Genomic DNA, 23,197 nt, shown 5'->3' with positions numbered 1-23,197 from the left:
ACAATGCACGCTTCTTATTTTTTTTTTTTTCTAACTGTTCATTTCGTCTGACATAAGATTAACAAAACCCCGCTGTCTGGATATCAGCTTACGAGTCTCTCGCTGTCAATACGGGGCCACACGTTCATCTCACCTGTCCGTTTTTGCAGCCCACACGACGACCATTTCTCGTCTTCGGCTCTACACGTCCATCTTTTTCTGCACCTACTTTGCTTCTCCGACCACGTGGTGTCCTTTTTTTTTATTTTTTATTTTTTTTCTTGTCACGCATTTGTATATGTGCTTTTTTTTTTCGGCGACTGGTGCTAATATCCTCGCAAGCCAGCTATCTTACAGGTCCTGCTGATATTTTCCCAGTTGTCTGTGTAAAACTCGGGTAGACTGCGGATAAGCATATCATGATATTAGCAATAAAATGTTATGCCAAACAAAAATTAGATATTAAGAAGCAGATTTGGTTTGTCAGATAAAATGCTATTTGGGTCTGACTTTGAAAACCCAACGCGATAACTTGGTATGCTAGATACAAAACAAATCCATTTATACTGCCAATACGTGGCGCAGTAATAAAACAATTCATGTTAAACTAAATTATCATTACTAGCAGAATCCGTTGTCGAAAATTTTTGAAACACATAAATAAAATGAAAAAAATAAATAAAATAAAGCAAATAACGACGAATTTCAAACAATTTTGTTAGCAAATTCTTTTTAACCTTTTAAAGCTAAAAAGAATTGATTAAAAAAATGTAGATCTTTTTCAATCAAAATTTAACATACAACACATTGTTTTTTTTTGTTTGTTTGTTTTTTTCTGAATATTTTTTTGAATATTAATTATAATAAGCCTGGGTGCCCGGCGTTTTCCGGGTGTCTGGAGGTGCGTGTTGAGCAAAAAAGTGGTAGTATGCATTTAGGCTCGAGCCCGTACCACAAAGGAGGAAAAGAACGTGAAAAAAAGTGACGTCTTTGCCATTGCGTCCATCGCCAAACAGGAAGTGGTGAAGGTTTAAATTAAAGCTAGTCAATCGAAAAGAGGGGATGACTTTCGAAAATATCGGCGAAAAAATGACCCTTCCTTGTAGAAAAGTGTCCAGTTTAGAGTGAAGGAATTAATGTTTTTAACCAATTTTTCGATATTTGTCGCCCGAAGAGTCGAGCTTCAAAACGATACCGATCTCGTGAAAATACGTCTCATCTGTCGAAAGTTTTAGGCATACATGCATACATACATACATACATATAACATACATACAAACATATATACATACATAATTTAAACAAACAGGTAAGATTTATATTATAAATGGAACAAATATCAATTCACTTGCACATGTTTCAAATTGTAAAATGAAACTATAATAAAAAAAACTTACAGTCTCCTCGCAACATCACGTTTTTAATTATAAAATAAAATAGCCAATTTGAAACCGTGTTTTCTTTTTTTCGAGAGAAAATGGTTTAAATGATTTTTAACTGTTAAAGAGTGACTATAAAGGGGAGTAATTCGTTTCTCATTAATAACGTTTGCTATGATGATGTTTTTTGTGACACTGGACGTATGTACAAGTAAATTAACATTAAGATTATCACTAATTAGAGACAACGTTAGATTTGACCGCTTAAATACAATTTGGGTCTGACTAAAAATATCAACGAGATAAGTTTATTTTAAATACAAAAAATATAATTGCATTGCTAATAATATGGTACAGCAATAACAAATAAAAAATTGGCTATTCAGAAGCAAAGTTTGGTTTGTCAGCTTAAATGCTATTTGGGTCTGACTTTATAGATAACTTTGTATGTTAGATTTAAATTATTTCATTTATCTTTCATTTTTTCTTCCCACTCTTTCTCATGAAACAAACATACAGTTTCTTTTTGGCTTTTCTCTTTTTTCTCTTTACCCCTGCACCCCCCCCCCACTCGAGCCTTGTCTGTCTACTCTTTGAGAAAGGTCGTTCCTTATTGATCCGATAGCCGATATCCTTTCATTCCAGTGTTTATCTCCAAGTTAACAGCATTCGAGATCGTCTAATTAATTGCGGGTCCTATTGTGGAGCAAAACGCTGTCTGGCAGTGTCGCCGTTCACCGTATCAATCCGGACAGACTAAAAGCCTACGATCCTCTCTAAGAACAGAGGTTGTCGGTCATAGCTGTTTGAAAGCCGTTGCGTATACATGTGACCTTTGCTTCCAAACCCTCGTATATTCGCGTGGCTGTTGTCAGATTCAGTCTATCAAAAAAAAAAAAAAAAAACTCTTTTGTTATCAAAGAAACGAAATATGATAATTTGATCCCTAAAACGAACAGCCTTTATCTTTAATATTATTTCCACGGGATTTCAGTCAATATCACCACCGACCTTCTTTATGCGTATTGTCGATTTTTTTTTTTTTTTATAAAGAGGTTTCCACATATCAAGGCCCGGAGACTACTCGAGGATAAGGATAAGGGTTAATGCGTGTATTGTAGTTTGTGGGACTATTGTGTAATAATTGTTTATAGCAGTTAATTTGATGCGTATGATATTGAACACAAAAAGAAAATATTTTAAAGCAAAGCCTGCTCTAATATAAGGATAAATAAGCTGATTGGAGTTTATGTTACTTAATTGTTTTCCTATTTTATTCCCCATTTTAATTTAATAATTTTCATTAAATTTCTATAACGTCTTATAACATACTACAATATTAGTGGCCCTCAGACTAATATGCTTATGGACTCGAAGTGCTTATCCATAAGAAATGTCTGGAAAACTTCACAACCTCATTAAAAAAAATTTTTTTTTATTATTGCATTTTCACCCCAAACAAGGCACATTGCCAATTTGTTGTAGGGGGCTACTATCAGGGACATAGGAATCAGGGGTACTGTGTAGGGAGTTGGGTAGCAAGATGCCGGTTCGCGTTGCACTTGGACTTCTGCATGTCAGTACAGTTGGGGAATCAGGGACCCGGAAGAGACTTCCAAAGTCTAGCTGTTCTGGTGAAGAAACTACTGGAGTAGAAGGCTCTCTTACATCTAGGGATCTCTACTTTAGCTGCTTGTCGGGTTTGTCGGGGGTATTTACGTCGAGGGGGCACAAGTGCTTGCAGTTCGTCAGAGCATTCACCGTTAAAGTACTTGTAGAACAGGCAGAGGGATGCAACATTTCGTCGATGGGGCAGAGGCTGAAGTTTAGATGACAGTTCAGGACCTATCAAACTGGCGACTTTCATTTGAACCTTGTCTAGGAGCGACAAACTAGTGGCAGATGCACCAGCCCAAATACGACAACAATACTCCATACATGGGCGAATGGTGGCCTTATAGAGGTATAGGATACTTTCGGGCGTTAGTATCTTTCTAGCACGGCAGAGAGAACCTACCTTAGATTCTATATTAGATTCATAATTGAAGTATAGGTAGTTAGATGGTTTTAAAATAAAAAAGGGAGGAGTTCCATAATCAATAACTGTATATTTTCAATACAATCAATGTACAGAATAATAGTTTTGCTTTACTGCGCGAAAATGTATTGCATGCTGTGGTAAAATCAGATGAGCTAGCAGTGAGAGAAGAAGCAATAAAAACATTTTGTCCATTAAGGTAAGTAAGGATTTATGCATATAATATTGATTAAATTGCCTTTGTTGATTTGTCGAGTCATTTTAAATTTCGTTTTGAATTTCATCATTAACATTAAAATAGATAAGCATACATATTTAAGTTAACACAATAATGTAATTTTTATATTCTTTCAGGAGTGAGGAACCGGACAAAAAAAAAAAAAGATTTAAAAAAAATGTCACAAATTAACATTAATGCCAATCATTAGTCTGAACCTTTAATAGAGTGGAGTTTGTGAACCGACATTTACAGAAACTTAATAACTTGATTTGAGTCAAAAACAATAGATGTTAAGGGGTCATAATAGGGGTCAAAGTTTAAAAAATTTGACCGCTTTTTTTTTTTTTTTTTTTTTTTTGCTCAACATAAACCTCCAAACACCCGGGCAACGCCGGGCCGAAATGCTAGTATATATATATATATATATATATATAAAAAAAAAAGCCTAAGATTTTTCAATTCGTTTATATAGATGATCTTTAGTTCCGTTTCCTCAAATAACGGTGCAAGTAAGAGCTCTAATTTTTTGTATGCGTATTTATTATATTAACGCACAACTCTTCTGGGTCTAGCCATATTGATTTTTTTAAAAAGAGAAAAATCGACTTACCCTAATATATATATATATATATATATATATATATATATATATGATAAATATATATATATATATATATATATATATATATATATATATATATATATGTGAACAAATGATTGCTAAAACATGTTAAAAGACATCTTGAAAAAGAGTTAAAAAAATATTTAATTTTAAAAAGGAAGCACAAGATAAGTGGATAGTCCTTAATCCGCGGAGTTTCGAAGAAATACCCTCCTTCTCATCAGAGGGCAGGAATTGGCAAATTGCAGGATCGGATTTTGCATGTAAAAGTATTTAGTGAAACTACAAGTAAATCATATATGTATATATATATATATATATATATATATATACAACTTAATTTACTCACATAAAATTAATATACGAAAGTATAAATTTATGCGTAGTTATGTGTAGCTTAATCGCCATATATATTTTATAACTTACTATATATATATATATATATATATATAATATGATATATATATATACATATATAAATATATATATATATATAATATGATATATATACATACATATATATATATATATATATATATATATATATATATATATATATATATATATATATATACTGCCAAAAACAAACGCAACAAGAAGGGATAACTTCATATTTGTACCGTATATTTCAGCATATAAGACGAAACTAAAAGTTTAAAAATCAACTTCAAAAAACAATATTTCATAAGATACCGCGTGTTGAAATCTCTAGCCTAGGCTAAACAAACAGGGTTTCGTGATTTAGCAGTCGTCTAATACAACCGATATATGGTAACTTTATTACAACTTACTCCTATTTTGTATCTCGTCTTTTTTTACGGTCGCCTTCTATGCCGAAATATACGGTATATATATATTTTTATCATATATATTCGGGTAAGTCGATTTAGTTGATATATATAAGTTGATATCTATATATATATATATATATATATATATATATATATATATATATATGTAGATATCAACTTATATATATCAACTAAATCGACTTACCCGAATATATATGATAAATATATATATATAAATATATATATATATATGATATATATATAATATGATATATATATATATGATAAATATTTTTTCAATTTTATTCATAGACACATATGTTTCATCCTTTTCCAGAAATTATTAAATGTGGAAGATAACTCTTCTCCCAAGGCCCAAGTCACTTTTAGCTTATAAAATCTATCGATGCGGTCAAGCTGCAAGCGTTACATGGAAAGGGCTGTCTCCTTTCCATGTAAATAAGAAGAATATTAAATAAGTGAAAATTAGATTAGGATAAGCCTAGAATCGAACCCTGTAGGCGAAGTTAAGATATGGAATGTGAGAAATTAAGTCTATGGTTAATTCTTTTAGGAATCTGAATATTAATTATGTCAGTAAAAGAATGAACAATGAAAATTAAAAATATATTGTTAAAAAAGGTTAGGTTAAAAAATAGGTTAGGAGAGGATTATTTTGTTTGCAGAAGTGTGTTTTAGATAAACAGTCACGTGAAATCAGTCACGTTTGAAAAACATATTTCTAACGTCATAGTCAAAGGACAATTCTTCATATAGTTCTAACTGTTCAGGTTTTAGCTAGTCAGTCAGAGAGAGTCAGTCAGTTGTCAATCAGTGGTCAGTTAATCTCTAGGAAGCGAAAGAGTAGAAGATTTACTATGTAGATACAAGCGAATTTCTGATGAATAAAGCAATCATCATTGTTTTGTAAGTGTTGTCTCGTGTCGTCATTCAGTTACATTCAGTTACAACAGAAAAGGTAATGTGTTTATCACCAATTGTAACGAACTCTTGTGTATCTTCCTCTCCTCTGTGTTAAGAACTTGGATACATCTCCATTCAGTATATATATATATATATATATATATATATATATATATATATATATATATATATAATATAATATAAAGCTGAATATGTGTGTGTGTGTGTCTGTGTGTGTGTGGTCACGAATAGGCTTCAATATGGTTGACTATTTTAAAAAACTGATTACATATAATGATAGAAGATATATCGAGACACAGGCATGGGTATGTTTGATCTGGCAGAACGGTGGTTCATTAAAATTGTGGGGTCTTCTTTTCGCGCCTGGTCCACAAAGTATGGAAATAAAAAATTTAAAAATCAAACAAAAACGTTTACAAGCGTTTTTGATATAGATGTACATAATAATACTTTGATAAGTATGTTTCAACTTAAATATGGATGCTATTACAATTGTGGGGTCTGCGTTCGCGCCTGGCCTCCATAGAATGGAAATAGGCACAAACTTTAATAAAGGCTTTCATATCTAGTAAGTATACTTTGATAATTATGTTTCTGTTTGAAGAAATATGGTATAATAAAATTATGGGGTGTTCGTTCGCGCCTGACCTCCATAGAATGGAAATATGTCACAAAGTTTAACAAGGTTTTTTTAATATAGATCCACAGAATATTGTGATAAGTGTTTCAGTGTGAACAGGTATGGTATAAAAAATTATGGGGTTTATCTATTTTATTTTAACTTTCATCATATTTTGCTTTGGTTTTGATACCCCCAAATTCGAAGCTGTTTCTTTACAACCCTTCCTTTTCATAACCTATCATACTTTCATAAATCAGAGTCCATTTCCTGTAGGCTGTTTTTGAACCCAGTCAACGACGGGTACTTTTGCTAGTATATATATATATATATATATATATATATATATATATATATATATATATATATATATATATATATATGAAGTCTCAAATATCCCAGAACTGTAATATATATGTCTTCTCTCCCTCTCATCACTATCGTTATAGCTCTATTATATGAGTCCCGTTATATATGTGCCCAATATTAACCCCTACTATTCAAAACAGGGAAAAGGAATTGCATTCTATTTAAGTCTTTACAAGCGGACATATCAAGTCAATAATGTTAAACAATCCAATTAGACAGGGCATAGTATTTAAGCATTAATTTGTCAGCCTATTTTTACTCTTTTTTTTACAAGGGAGTCACTACTAATCAAGACCCGAAGGCCATTCGAGGATAAGAGTTAATGAATGTAAGGAGGTAGTTTAGTAGTCGTTAATGGTGTATATTATGTTACTGGTGTTAATTGTACGTTAATGGTGTACTGGTGGAATTTGGATTATTTAAGGGAACGACTCAAGAAGACATTTGTTTACATTGGATTTGAAAACTGCCATGACGTAATCGGCCAGGAAGCGTTAGGGTAGACGATAACTGTTCTGTTAATTACACGATTCGAACCCCGGACTCAGGTTACTTTTTAACTTTGAACCGCTCAATCTATGCGGTCAACCTTAACAGCCATGGGGATATGATAGAATTAACGTTTATGCATGTCTTTACGAACGGATACATCTAGCAGGCTGTTATAGACAGTGTTTAACAATAGAATAAGACGAAACCTCACATTCAAACATTAATCTAGCAGTGTATTTCTTTACTTAAAGAGCCCAGCCAGCTAAGGGAGCATCATAAGCCCTATTATGATAAGTACTAGATGTTATAGGCGGTCGACTTTAAATGGGGGCTTTATGACAAATTGACGGTTTAACGTGGTTACATATGTTCCCATTTTTGCATTAAATGCTAATCCTTGTTAATCCCTATTGACACCCAACCGTGCATCGAACGGATGCCATAGTACTTAGTTCGCTGCACCTTGTCATAAAAAAGGTCCGTACAAAATTTCAGCCAGATCGGCTCTGTATTTTACGAGAAAAAGTGGAACAAACAGACAGACAGACAGACAAACAGACAGACGTATTATTTGGATTCATAGGACTACACTCATCTTGAGTATGATTTTCACAACGTTTCGGTCGATGTAACCTATGACCTTCTTCATATGTATGTCGTCGAACTCGGTAATGTTTCCTTGCAAGAACCCATGGCGCAGTGGTTATGGTACTTGGAAAAATCAGTTGTAAAACGTGATATTTTCCTGAAGGTTAAAAGTTCAATCTTCCGAGTGGGCGACTGAAAAATACAATTGTGAATTACTTAGAGCCTCTATCCAGCCATGGCTGACGGAACAAGAACATGTTACCCCCGTGAAGTAAATAAAGGGTTCTGCTTCCAAATTCCCGAGTTCGGATGTTACATCGACGGAAACGTTGTGAAAATCACACTCAAGATGAGAACAGTAGTCCGATGAATCCAAATAATACGGATAACCAATCCTCATCTCAAAAATTCAGAAACGTCAAACAGACAGACTAAGGGAAATATGATATAGACGTTTAATTCTTTTCTAGGGATTAAAAAGTGAGAAGGATAAATGTTATGCCGATCGAACGATTGGAACCCCAAGGACAAATCACTTTAGAATGAACCTCTCAATCGATTCAGCCAACCTAACAGTCGTGTGTGTGTGTGTGTGTGTGTGTGTGTGTGTGTGTGTGTGTGTGTGTGTGTGTGTGTGTGCGTGTGTGTGTATGGCGCTTCCGTCAATAAATGGATTTATAGATATAAACGTTACAAATATTTAATGTTTCAAAGTTTTTCCAACTTTGTTTGCATATAACTCCACACATCCGACAATGAGCACTTGCTCATAAATCCATAGACGTTGATATATTACCAGCCTTTTGTTTGCCAGACGTTTTTTCCCGCACGTATGTCCACCATTAGCGCTAGGAGAAGATTGGTTTCAAAAATAAATCCAAAATCTTTCACAGCTGTTCATCATTTTGAAAATACGTTTTTTCCGTTTTGTCTTGCTTACTGGAAGGTGACGATCGTCTAGTGATTAACAACACGCGTGTCCCAAGTTAAAATCTAGTTCGTTCCACAAAATCCACTTTCACTTAGGCTGTTGGCAACCTTCATGTGGTCCCTCTTGTAATCCCCGATACATTTCCAGAAAAATATCGGGGAATCCAATGCAAACAATATAATGTTCGGATTCATACGATATGATGATTCATCATTTTTTGTTCTCTGAAATAAGAAGGGCTACATTCGCAGGATGTTGACCTGGCAACCTATGTTTGTTCCCAAAAGTGCCCCTTAACCGATCATGACGCTAAAATCTTTCTCCTGAACCCTATGGCTTTTATATATGTTTGGTGTCAATTCTTCCTGGTTTTATAGGTGTATGCAGTAGCATCTGCCTGTGCTTATCTTACTTGCGATCATGTCAGATGGATAATGTTTATCTATCTCGTATCTAGAAATAAAATGCACTATCACACATAGTGATGCTCTTTTTATATAGGTTGCTCTAATAATAATAATAATAATAATAATAATAATAATAATAATAATAATAATAATAATAATAGAGAAGAATGTAGAATCACTTCAGGATAAACCAAACCTGGAAGAGATCCCACTACCAGCGTTCAATCCCTTGGGCTCCAAATATTATATATTACGCTTGGGCAACATGGGATATCCCCAGGAAATAGGTGACTGACCGACATTTGAACTAATGACAGTGTTATAGAAATAACAAATCGTTTTGATAACGGAAGAATTTTTTAAAAATAAGACTGGAATTCAATGTAGAAATAATTAAGCCAGGAATATGTAAAACAATTAAATGTTTGGAAAGATATTTAATAATATCGGATTGGAATGTTTGGTTTTAATAAAGAAAGATACGTGACAAAAGAGCAGGCAAGAGTTTTGGTTACGTAGATACATGATATAATGGATGTAGAAACACCTAAGAAAGTTAATAAGTTGAGTCTTTAACGGGCGGCTGGGAGAGACGGTCGAGAGATGGGATGGCACCCAGCAGGGACAAGATCGATAATTACGATGTAGACAGGATTGTCAGTGTTCACCATTTCCAAGATGAGATTATTTGGAATAAAGGTTGCCGAAATAAACCTGAGGTCTCTTTTTCGTGGTAGAATTTTCGTTACAGCTTTCTGTCCAATAAGATCAAAGATGACTTAAGTGTGTTCCCTAATTGGTCGAATGTTGTAACCCCATAGAATGGTATTCGTCCCTTTTGTGAAGGTATGTACTTCCTTTGTCTGGCAAGACACAAATATGTTTATTTGTACTTTATTCGTCGTTATACGTGAACATATACCAGATGAGTTATTTTGTGACATTTTGAAAACTAGGCGATCACATATAAATACTTTTATGAAGAACAGACTCGCATTTCATAAGACACTTGTTACACACACGTATACATAATATACATGCACCTCTCCACAAAACTCCCTCCTGCCAATATAACACAAACAGGCTAAACAAAAAAGTGGGCTTTTCAATAGACCAATAGGAAAAGAAGGGGTTACAAGACTGGCTGACAAATATGTCTATCTTTGAAATACAAGAAAGAATGTTGATTATTATTTGTTTCTACAACTCGGAAACCGGGTGTCCGGACTTACATTCATGAAAACGTTTTTCATTCTCTACATATATAGAAGTCATGACATCGATTTTCCAAACGCTCTATATCCAGGGTGACTCCAGAAATGACTCAGGCGGGATTGTTTTTAAAATTGACAACTCTTTCTACAAATCCAACAATATTTGATACAAATAAACTTCTTTCTATGCCTAACTTGCCCACCAATGTTCAGTTCTGAAGGTCCAACATTTCTTGTGTTATCTCGATTCACTGATAAGCACACCTGGTATGGTATTATTGCTTGTAAGGGAAGAGTATCTTGATGTGTCGATATCGTAGCGCTCCAGATGTAAACAAGAACATCCACTTCAGATTAAAGGGTTTATATAGCGTCGGCTACGTCTGCTTGTCACGTTTTCTGTCGGGTCTTCTGTCGAGTTTTTTTTTGCGTCATTACGCGTCATTAATGACAGGGTCAATGAAGGTGTAATTGAATGCTGTATGAAATAAGCCAACAACACATTTTCTTGTGTTAGCAATTGAAGGAGCATTTTAAAAGTTCGACACATTGAGCTGAGCATGTAACCCGTCCTTTCTTGGATTCCAACTGAGTTTTTCTCTTGTGGTGACGTGACAAGAAAGAAAATAGGCGCGAAAGAGAGACATACGTACATATGAAGGACAAACGGCGTGAGATGTTATTTATTTATTTATTTATTTATTTTTATATAAATCCTGTTTCAAGGAGGTAAGTACAGGTTTCGATAGAAAATATTAGTAAGGCTAATGTCAGGTTGCTGCGTTTCTTTTTCTCATTTCTTTTTTTTTTTTTTTCAAGTCGTACGTAAATACTGCTAGAGGTTCTGAAAATGCTACAGGGACAATTACCAGTGTTTAGATATACAGTGTTGGAAACTACTTTTAATTATTCCATTAGCAGAATTAATTACTAATGTCATCTTTATATATATTGTACATTTTTGTAAAACAGATTTAACAGTTTTCACTGTGATATAAAAATAATAATTGCAATTTTTACATTATATTTTGAAAGAAGAAAGACAAAAAGATAAAGGATTAAACTAGAAAAGAAGATTGGGCGACTGGCGAGACCACTATAAAATAAAACGCACCTACTGCTCCTACCTCATGGAGGATGTGGATAAAGAAGCCATTATAAATTTATGTTTTGTTTAATCAATTTGATAATAATGTATGAGGACAGAACATTAGGATAAATCGAATACAGCCTGGCAACGCCGGGTACTTCAGCTAGTAATTGAATAAGGATAAAATAAAAACTGTTTAACATTCTAAATTGAAATTTGGCGTATAAAACAGACATACGGTGAAGTTTATATGTAGGAAATATGATCAGACTCTAAAGTGGCTTATGAGTGGCATTTTTTTCGGGTCACCCAGTTATTAAATTAATGTTCAGATTCAGTCTGGTTGATTTTGATACTATTATAGTTTGGAATATTAATTTCGATATTGCTATATTCACTGACTGGATTGGAAGCCTGAGGCAAACCTTTTCTCGTGTCAGAAGTCTTTTTTTTTTCATCTACGAAAAGTCTTTGAGTATCAATGTGTGTCTAGTGGCCGGCCATTGTCACCGAATAGATACCGTTCTCCTTACGTCTTAAGAGAAGTAGTTCGTGCGTCATAAGGGGGTTATAGTCAAACAAAGAAGCGCAATGCCAAACAGCATATCTCTAAAGTCGACATTGATTTTCCAGTGGCAGGACGAAATTGAACACGACCAAATATGTGGGGATAAAAATTTGTTAGTTTCGTTTGCTTTACTTGTATTCATTTAAAAACAAGGTACTTTGTCATTGAGATGTTAGGGAGGTGGTGGTGTCGATGTTGTTGCTGTTGTTGTTGTTGATGTTGTTGTTGTTCCTGCTGTTGATGTTGTTGTTGTTGTTGTTGCTGTTGTTGTTGTTGCTGTTGATGTTGTTGTTGTTATTGTTGTTGTTGCTGTTGATGTTGATGTTGTTGTTGGTGTTGTTGTTGTTGTTGCTGCTGCTGTTGCTGTTCATGTTGTTGTTGTTGATGTTGTTTTTGGTGTTGCTCTTCTTGTCATTGCTGCTGTTGCTGTTGTTTTTGCAATTGTTATGACTGTTGTTGTTGCATTGTTGTTGTTGTTGCTGTTGAGGTTGTTGTTGAGGTTGTTGTTGAGGTTGTTTTTGAGATTGTTGTTAATATTTTTTATGTTTTTGCTGTTGCTGCTGAAGTTGTTGATGTTGTTGCTGTTCCTGATGTGTTGTTGTTGCTGTTGTTGTTGCTGTTGTTGTTGCTGTTGCTGTTATTGTGGTTGTTGTTGTTGCCGTTGGTGTTGTTATTATTGTCGTTAAGCAGCAATTCGAATGAATCAGGTAATTATTGTTGGCATTGGTTACCCCAGTGGTGGGATTCAGCCGGTTCGCACCAGTTCGTGCGAACCGGTGCTTAAAATATTATGAGTTCGGCGAACCGGTTGTTAAAATTACGTAAACCCCTATTCAAACCTGTATTAATTAGCCCACTATCAAACTCCACAAGTGTCATGTGATTCACGTAACTTAGAACCTGTTCTAAAAAATTTGAATCCCACCACTGGTTACCCCGACATCTTTCTAGTTAGAATTCTTTCTAGAAAAACACCAGGCAATTACGGGGAGGGACCACGTAAGGGTTCAATGACCATCCCTACCGGAAAGTGTTTTTGTGGAATAGACTCATTTCGAATAAGAGGAGGCATCTAAAGTAGGGGGGTGTACAGCGTGATGTTTTTTTTTCACTTCACATTTATATTTCTGCCTCTTGGTGCAAAAGGGAAAACAAGAACCAGGGAGAGAATTCCAAACGCAAGCGGTTGAAGAAAAGAGCCTATTAAAGTGAAAAGTAACAAAAATCCGATTAAAGAAGGAACAGCCAATTTTGACTAAAATTAACACTCTTACATAGTCTAACATCACAAGTGCATTTGAGAAGTTTTATAGCCGCACAAGTAGAAGGGCCGGGCGTATAATATCAATAGTAGGTTCTTTAATAAGACAGAGCGCGTTCCAAATGAATGTTTCTATTTCGAGTGCATTTGAATTATGATACTTGATTATTTAATGTGAAACTTTCACTCAAGCCACTACATAAAATAATTTTATAAAATCAAGAGTAGTTCTCTACAGTGCAATACAGACTACAATTTAGTGTGGACTAAGTCACATGTCGGAAGGCACGTGAACCTGTCACATAATGCACCGCTGGCAATTAATCGATTTAATTGAAAAAAGGGCAATTTCACGAATTTCGATGACAATAAAAGTATAACGAGGAAAATTTGTTGATCCTAATTCAATCCTGGGCAATGTTGGCTCTCCCTGTTAGTCTTTCAATAAAAGTAATTTGTCAATTGTTTTTTATATTTATACTAGCGGGGGGGGGTACCCGGCGCTGCCCAGGTGTTTGGAGGTGTGTGTGTTAAAAACGTTGGCCGGGTGTTTGGAGATGTAAAAGAAAAAAAACGTTTTATTAGGAAGGTAGGATTGAACCCCGAAGCCTTGATGCGAAGGTTGAAACAAAAGGGAAAAATAGCCAGCCACCTAACCATCTCGGCCACGAGGGGGAGAGGAATTGATAAGCGTGTTAAGTTAAGGCATAAAAAGTGAGTCAAGTCAAACAGGTTTGATTGACAAGTGGCCGCTCGGGAGTATTACGATGACGTGGCAATTTTATTATTTACTGCGGGGCAGTCTTTTGAGGTTTGTTTACTTTGCTTCAATGCGGGGAAGTTTTGACTTCCTTAAGACGATGGGGGGGGACCAGCTCGCCATTTAAAGGAGATTTTCAAAATTGAATAGCAATTGTCTGATATAAAGAGAAACTCCGCATTGATCAAAACTGATTGCTTTAGGATGTTCCAGCGATCGTGCCGCAAACGATGCCTAGCTTCGAATTAGTTTCGCTTTCATTATATGAAAAAGCCGAATCCACACACGGCGATCCAAAAATGTGGAATATTTAGCTTTTCAAAGTCGGGCAAATAAAATAGACAGACGACCCCCCGTTGTTGACTCGTAGATATTATGATTTTGACATGATATAAAAAGTTTTAAAAATGTGCGACGGCCTCGAGAACCCGCCGGAAAAAAAAGCCTTTTGCAGACATACACCAAAAAAGCGAACATACATACACACACATTTTGCCTTTTATATATAGAGATATATACAAGTTGGCACCCGGGCGTTGCCCGGTTGTACAATACGATTAAACATGATATTTTTATTTATGCATACTGCATATGAATTATTATAGAATCAATCCTCTATTGATTATTATATATTACGAGGAATAATTTTCTCGGTGGTTTAACTCGCAAAATAATAAATAAATGAATAAATAAATAAATAATAATGTTAATGTCGTTCATCAAATTCTGTCTGTGTTTATTTACAATATCACATCAGCTGATATTTTAGCTTGACGGCAAATGCCCTGGAAAAGTCTCGTCTAATTGGTGTTTACTTTTTAAATATGCATGTAAAGAAATGATTTGCGGAGATTTTAAATGGTTTCTCGTTTTTTTTATCGTAAATTGAACTCATGAATAAGAAAAAAAAATAAAATAAGATAGTGAGGTACATCTGGCCTTGAACAGGGGGTTATTCGATCTGTAGTCGAATGCTCTAGCCATATCTCCAGATAATAATATTGATTTAAGAAAAAATAATTTGCTAAGATTTTATTAAATTCCTTGGCCGGTGTATCGTAAAATATTCCCCTGTAAAATTATTCTTTTTATCTACAAGCGAGAAAAGCTATTTTTAAGTTCGAATTTTTTTTGATTTTCGATATTTATTGGATGAATTTCTGTACAAAACATATATAAGCGACTTTTATATTATAGTAGGGATACGTATGAAACCTTTTTAATGTTATCTTAATCTCCTGCAATGTACAAATCCAGTTAAAAGAAATCCTTCAAACTGAGGTAAAATTCGAACTCAAGTATTAATATCACTAAAAAAAACCTACTTCCTTAGTAATGTATATATATTTTTTTCTATTCCTTTTTTTGTCAACCAATCGCATGTTTCTATTTCCGTATAAACTAATCCCAAAAAACATCACTTTTTGAATAGCATTTAGATTCAACATATTTTACGCCCGGCCGACGCTGTGTCACCCTTCCTAATTAACTAATAAGATACAGTCATCGTCATTATTTTAATGGAATTTCCCTGGGAGTTTTATTTTAAGTTTGGAAATTAATCAAGGCCGCATTTTGCTGAAAAATAATTATTTCAGAATTGTCTTATGGAAGCAAAATTGATTCATAATTAAAAAAACAGAAGAAATTTAATGAGAAAAGAAAATTAATTTAACATGGTTTAGTGTTTGACATTTCATTTTTAAATGGTGTGCGCAGTTTTTATTTGCTCCGACAAATGATACTTTCTAGTTATATTATACCAGGTAATTAGCTACGTTTTTATATATAATAAGTGAGGCATGCATAATCCTTTGTGAGTGCACAGTGAACAAGGCATAAAGAAACGACTAAGTTCAGCATTGGCCCCACCCCCATTTAGCCCAGAGGTCCTCAGGGGACGTCAAATCCTGGTGAAAATGAACAAACGGTGCAGTTTTAGGCCTTAACATATGTAAATTTGAGTTCTGCACTATGCAAAAAAAGAAAGCCCCCAAAGTCGCCAAGGCCTTAACATATTTAAATTTGAGTTCTGCACCATGCAAAACTGCTAAATAGACATACACAGAAAATTTTGGACAAATATGGTAAAATAGTCCCAAAAATGGAGTGTTTTTATCAGTCCTTAAAGGGCCGTTCGGTTATTTTTGTACTCATATCATGTTTAATGTTTGTGCAAAATTTCAAAAAATCCCAAGACGTAGTTATTGAGAAAAGTGCGGACAAACAAAAGGACGAACGGACGAACGGATGAACGGACAAGGGTGAATTTACAGATCCACACTCCTTTTGTCAGGGGACCAAAAAAAAAAGGTCACTTAACTACAAAGATTTTGTTTTATGTTTTTATATTATGTTAATATCTTTAAATAAAACACGTATCCAGCTAAAAAAAATTCTTTAGACTTGCGTGAGATTCGAACTCTGGTATTCCTACTACCTTATTGCATATGCTGCCTACTCCGTTTTTGTCAACCAATCACATGTTTCTATTTGCATACTAACAGACACCTCCTCAAACACAACAACTTTTTAAATAGACGTATTCTAATATTACGATCTACTAATTCTTAGATCTAAGCATATTACTGAGACGTCGGTTCACCAAATATGCAGCTGCAGACAGGTTGCATAGTTGACACGTAGCAGTCATTCGTTCTCCTATTCTTTTTCGCTGTTGTTATTTTCCACTATAAATATTTGCAGAAATGTGCCGCTGTCCTCACACACATATATCGTCTGCTCTTCACAAACGGTAAACCGTTGCTTAACTTCGAGGATCTTACCAAAACCGGCGTCTCAACGTGATTATGCCACCAACATTTTCGAGCATTACAGTAAAAATAATAACAATTACGGTTATCGTCGTCCGACTCCCGACGTTGAATTTTTATTTGTAAATAATACAGCGATCATCTAAGTAAGATAAAAACACAGTGAATGTGGTATTTTGGTGAGAGTGTCTAGCATAGCGTAAGCCCAAAAGTTTTTAACAAAATTAGACGCTCATCGACCCTTTTTTCTTTTGAAACGATTCGGACTTTTTTGTCTGAGGCAAATCATAAATTTCAGGATTATTGTTTTTATCTGGTTTTATTGTTTGGTTTTACAGCATTTCAACCATTTTCGGGCTATTTACTGCAAAATCCAGTCATTGTAGAAAAAAGTTTTGGGCTTCAAGGTCTTCAAATACTTTTTTTGTGTGTTTGGTTTGGTTGTTTTGTAGATGAAATTATTTTTGTTTTCATCTGTGCTGAACATGATTAAGTTTTGCAAAGAAATTGCTCCATCACCGCCCTCCCCCCTTCCCATAAAAAGTGTGAAACCAAAGAGCCAAGATGGTTCAAGGAGGAGGGAAAGACCGAGGAGAGAGCGCTGACCAGACCTCCGCTGAACAAGAGAACTGGGACCTTGGGGAAGCTTAGTGCCACTCAAATTCCAGTACAGACCAATGGCCGCTGCCAGCGAGAAACCAATGGTGAAAAGCTGTTGCGATAACGCAAATTTATTTGCAAATGCTATCGATGGAGGTGGAGAGTGCTGGACGTCTGGGGAGAGTTGTTGCCACTCAGCTTCCAGAGAACACCACAGGTTGTCAATCAGACCTATGATGACCGGTGTGAAAGCTCCATGTGAGCCAATAATAATAATAATAATAATAATAATAATAATAATAATAATAATAATAATAATATCAATGTTCGGTGTATTTACAGCGATGAGAAACCAATATCTTCCAAGAGTCTGATTTGGTAGAAACATGTATTTTTATTGAAAAAATGCACGTGCTTTATTTTAAAGGGACTCTCATATACTTTTCACCAATAAACAAACTTTTAACTAAAAATGTCCGACGAGAGCTAAATAAGGCTCGAAACATGTTATGAAAATATTTTAAAATATTAAAAAAATGATAAAAGTCTTAAAAACCAACAATTGTTGCTGGCTACAATCTTTTTTCTCTCGTTGGAATTACAGAACCATTACTTTATATATATATATATATATATATATATATATATATATATATATATATATGTATGTATGTATGTATATGTATGTATATATATATGTAAATATATAATATTTACTTATATATACATGTATATATATATATACATATGCCTGTAGATAACTGTTACACACACATATATATGTATATATATATGTATGTATGTATGTATATATATATATATATATAATATGTATATATATGTATGTAAGGTCATGTCATATGCTACTGGTACCATGTAACCCAGTACTACCTGCCTCATGGTCGGGTCACCGGCGACTAAACTGGTTCCCCCACCAGACTTGTTTGGTGAGGAGGGGTGGCTAGTCTCCCTAGAGGATTAAAAACAAGACCTTCCAAAGGGCAAATGAAACCTTTTTCGGCGTCAACGGCCAACTAGCACTGTGTGGGGGGGCTCCCGTAAGCTGTGGTGAATGAACCTTTCTATGAGAAGCTAATCTCTGATTAAAAAACAACATAAAGCAGGAGACCAGTACCCGCATTAAGCTCGTCTGCAGTTTAACTTGTTACTGGCTATCTTGCTCTTGCTTGTTGTTGGATCTCAACATTTTGAACCGAGAGAGAGACTTAGCTGTCGTACAAAGCTAAAACTCTGTAACATCACCTTTGTATAACTCCATCAGGCATTTGGGCTCATGAACTTTAAGTGTCTGAGGGAGTGGCACTCGTCTGACAAGACGTTGCAATCATCATATATATATATATATATATATATATATATATATATATATATATATATATATATAGGGAAAAGGAGAGAGAAAGAAAAGGGGAAAACAGGAATACATAGATGTGGCTAAAAAATGGTTAAGTATAATAGAGATTATGTAATTTTCAGAAGAATTTCGTCCAGCCATTTTGACAGACTGTAATTTCTAGCTTTTAGTTCTTACATTTTGAATATCATTCGCATGCAATAAACTATAACGAAGGTCAGAATATTCTCGTTCTTCGCAGAAATAGTAGCAAAGACATAAAAGATATTAAAACAAAAAAAAATCGATTTCGGCTCCATGAAATTATGACCACGCACTTTGCGTTTATGATTGCAATCCTCTACCAGTTGAATTTGGTTTTGATACACTGCTTTTAGGGTACATCAACCCCGTCTTAGGTCATTTCATATTTGACGTAACGGTTAAATCATTCGTTAATGGGCCAGAAGAGTGGTGTTTGATACTCGATCGAGTCATATCAACAACTCAAAAAAATGTACTTAACGATTCTGTGCTTAATACTTAACATTATAGGGAGGCGTTGGTTGGTTGGTTGGTTGGTTGGTTATCAGTTTATTTAATGCCGAATCCAGTGATTTTGAAGAACACTTTTAATAGAGTGTATTTGTTTAAGTCTGTTTCTATTTGATCATTAGTTGGGACTACTAGTCCGGGTCAGAGTGGACCTGTGAGCAATGGCAATTAAAGGGTGGCTCCACACTCCCCAAAGCCCACAAGTTTGGGCCTCACCATCGGATATAGTTTAAGGTCATATCCAGGACCGAAGGTTTCGATGGATCTTAAGAGACTTGAAGGTACATGCGCATGTAATTGTGAAGCAAGAGTTTCACAATCTATCACATCACCTCTCCAGAATCACTAGCACCACAAAATGGCGGACTCGTCTTTGTATAAAAAGCACACATACACAGACATAATTTTTTTAAATAAATTAAAAGCAATACTCGCATATATTTTCACAAAAATACATATAGAAAGTGTGAATTATCTACTACACTAAAGGACGCCTGCGCGTGTAATTGTGGAACAGGGGTTTCGCAATCTCTAACCAAAATTAGTCGTCACTGTTTAATCCCAATGGCAAGGACAAATCCATGGCGATTGGAAACAATGCTGAGATAAGAAGAACACAATGCTGTGATAAGAAGAACACATATGTTGTATATCGATCCGGGGCGACGCTGATAAAATTCGGAGTTGTGCACACATGCACATTTCAGATGATCTACATTATTGTGTCCCATAAAAATGACACGAATTGTAATTATCACCGAAAATAAAGAAAGGCTTACATTTCAGATCGGGTAATTATAATTGCGTAATGCAAAATAAAGAACAATTCCATATTCTAAATATTTCCATTTACATTTCAGGTACCTGAAGAAGACCAGAGGAATTGTTGGCCGAAACGTCGTTAAACAACAACTATAATAGAAAATATGACGATAATAATTAGCAAATAAATAAATAAAATATACAAATAACTCATCCCAAAAGAAAAGCAATGAATTAAATAATATATACCATTCAGTACGGGCCCGACAATGGAAGATCAGATAACAAAAAGATAAAAAATGGAAATGTAAGGGCCCCGTGGCGTAGTGGATAGAGGAATTGAATCTCTAGTTCCAGGTGAACATTGTCTGATAATAGCGGTTTCAATCCTACCCAAATCCGGCCAGAGGATTAATTGGTCAAACCATGATGAGACGACAACAACTATGGAAGGCAGTAATTGCTGAAGATACAGTAAAAGATTCAACGTTAACAACCGGACGATAAAAAAAAATGTTGAGGATAATAGTCCGAAAATAAATAAATAAAAGAAAAGATATTTGTATGAAATTTCATGAAATTGGTCCAGTCGTTTCGAAATCCATAAGAATCTCTCTCTCTCTCTCTCTCTCTCTCTCTCACACACACACACACACACACACACACACAAATATATATATATATATATATATATATATATATATATATATATATATATAGTAACACACAAATATATATATATATATAAGTAACACACAAATATATATATATATATATATATATATATATATATATATATATATAAGTAAAGATTATATTGGATAAAGGATATATTTGCTATTGTTTTAAATATCATCATAGATGCGCGTATGTGCTCCAACAAATCTTTTCTTGGTTAAGGGTTTAAAAAAACGCTATTTATTTTGTCATTTAACGTAACCAAAACGACTAATCCTATCATTACAGGGTATCATTTTGCAGAGTTTGGCTCCTAGAAATGGGAGTATGAGAGCGAGCAGATTCATGCGTTCGCCGAACGTCATTGACCAACTGCCAGCGACGGTTTCTTTCCCTTCTCTTTCTACTTCCTCTTCCTTTCTTGCTCCTTTTCCACCCTTTTTTCGATATTCATTTATTCATTCCTATATATATATATATATATATATATATATATATATATATATATATATATATATATATATATATATGTTATCATTTATCTGTTTACGTAGTTTTATTGTTGTTTTTTTAAACGATATTAAGGTTAGCGTTAACCTTAATATCGTTTAAAAAATCAACAACAAAAACTAAGTAAATAGATAAACGATAAAAACTAAGCAGTAAATTGTCTATGGCATCATAATGTAATGGGTTAGGGCGCCGGACTGAAATACAAAAGGTCCAGGGTTAGAACCCTAACAACAGTCAAGCTACGCTGAAGAGGGGTAGGACTCTGAAACACGCGTGTCCGTAGATCACTATTTTTAAAAATAAAATTTGAAAAATACGTCTAAATAAAAAATGGGTGACTTTCTAAGAAAAACACTGGATCTCCGAGGCGGAGACGTAAACCTTAATATCGTCTAAAAAATCAACAACCAAAATATGTATATATATATGATGAGAATAATGGAAATAGTATTCCGACAAAATAGAGAAATAAAAACGAACAAACTGAGTTATGTGTTCATCAACGTTTCGTCTTTATTTCGAGACTTCCTCTGGATAAATGTGATTAAGAAAACAAAACACCAGTACAAATAATTGAAATTTTTCAAGAGCAAACTGTGACGCTGTTCTATTTCAGAAACAGACAAAGACGTTAGAAATTCAAAAAAGGAAGGGAGCTTGCGTTGTTAAAGAGGGGAGATTTGTAAAAACATAATGACGACTATATGACGTCATTAAAAATCTGCCTCTCTTTAACAACACAAGCTCCCTTTCTTTTTGGAATTTTCAGCGTCTTTTTCTGTTTCTGGACACATAACTCTGTTTGTTCGTTTTTATTTCTCTCTCTCCATCTTTCTCTCCCTCTCTCTCTCTCTCTCTCTCTCTATATATATATATATATATATATATATATATATATATATATATATATATATATATAGTCTGTTTTTTATACAAACATTATTGGTTACATATGTACATACATGTTTCAGTGGAATCCTAATTCAAGGATTACACTTTATCATACCAAAACGAATCGATATTGAAACGGAAGTCAAAATTACACTAGTTTTATAAGATATTAGGGTGTGGTTTACGTTCTGGAAGAAAGTGGGGTGTATACTTTGTGAATGTGAGCAGCTTTTGGGGAAAGTTGTGGTGAAGGAAGGAATATGGGGTGAGGGAGAAGGGTAGTAGGATTTCGTGTGTTTAAGTGTCACGGTGGAGACGTATTGTTGTTCTTTTAACTTCCCGGTTATTTATTGACCTTAGCTTTCGCTTTGATCTGAAGTTATATTATACTCTTATCGTCGCTACTTCCCTATCTTAGGTTTTTATGGTTGTTTTTTCTTTTCTGGTGGCGACTTCATTTTCCTATTGACAAATTATATTCAATGTAATGGCTATCATACTAGATTCTCTGCCTTTAGGTTTTGTTTTCGATCTCAGTTCGAGTTTTTTCCCCCTTTTTTACTTACAAGAAGTGAACCTATGGTGTTTTTTTCTGTACATGGTAAACAACTGATAATCTTTTTAAAAACATTGATACTATTGTTTGTTCATGTAAGTAAAACAATTCAGCGATGCCGAAATTTAATTGACTTACAAAATAATTTTTCAACGGAACACATTTTTTTTTTAATTTTTTTTTTTTTTTTTTAGATTATATTTACCTCAAAAAGACATATTTCCACTTTGTTCTGGGGGCT

General features: G+C 34.4%; 1 long non-coding RNA gene across 1 annotated transcript in view; it reads right to left on the bottom strand.

Moving 5' to 3' along the window:
• The window catches only part of LOC145259674 (uncharacterized), a 422,066-nt gene that overhangs the window by 272,418 nt on the left and 126,451 nt on the right, over positions 1–23,197 (bottom strand). The window lies entirely within an intron of this gene.

This window comes from Euprymna scolopes, chromosome 35 (genome assembly GCF_053919585.1).
Source record: "Euprymna scolopes isolate OS-2025 chromosome 35, ASM5391958v1, whole genome shotgun sequence".
In the NCBI taxonomy this organism is placed as follows: Eukaryota; Metazoa; Mollusca; class Cephalopoda; order Sepiida; family Sepiolidae; genus Euprymna; species Euprymna scolopes.
Note: the sequence above shows the minus strand (reverse complement) of the source record. Positions and strands in the feature narration are given on the sequence as shown.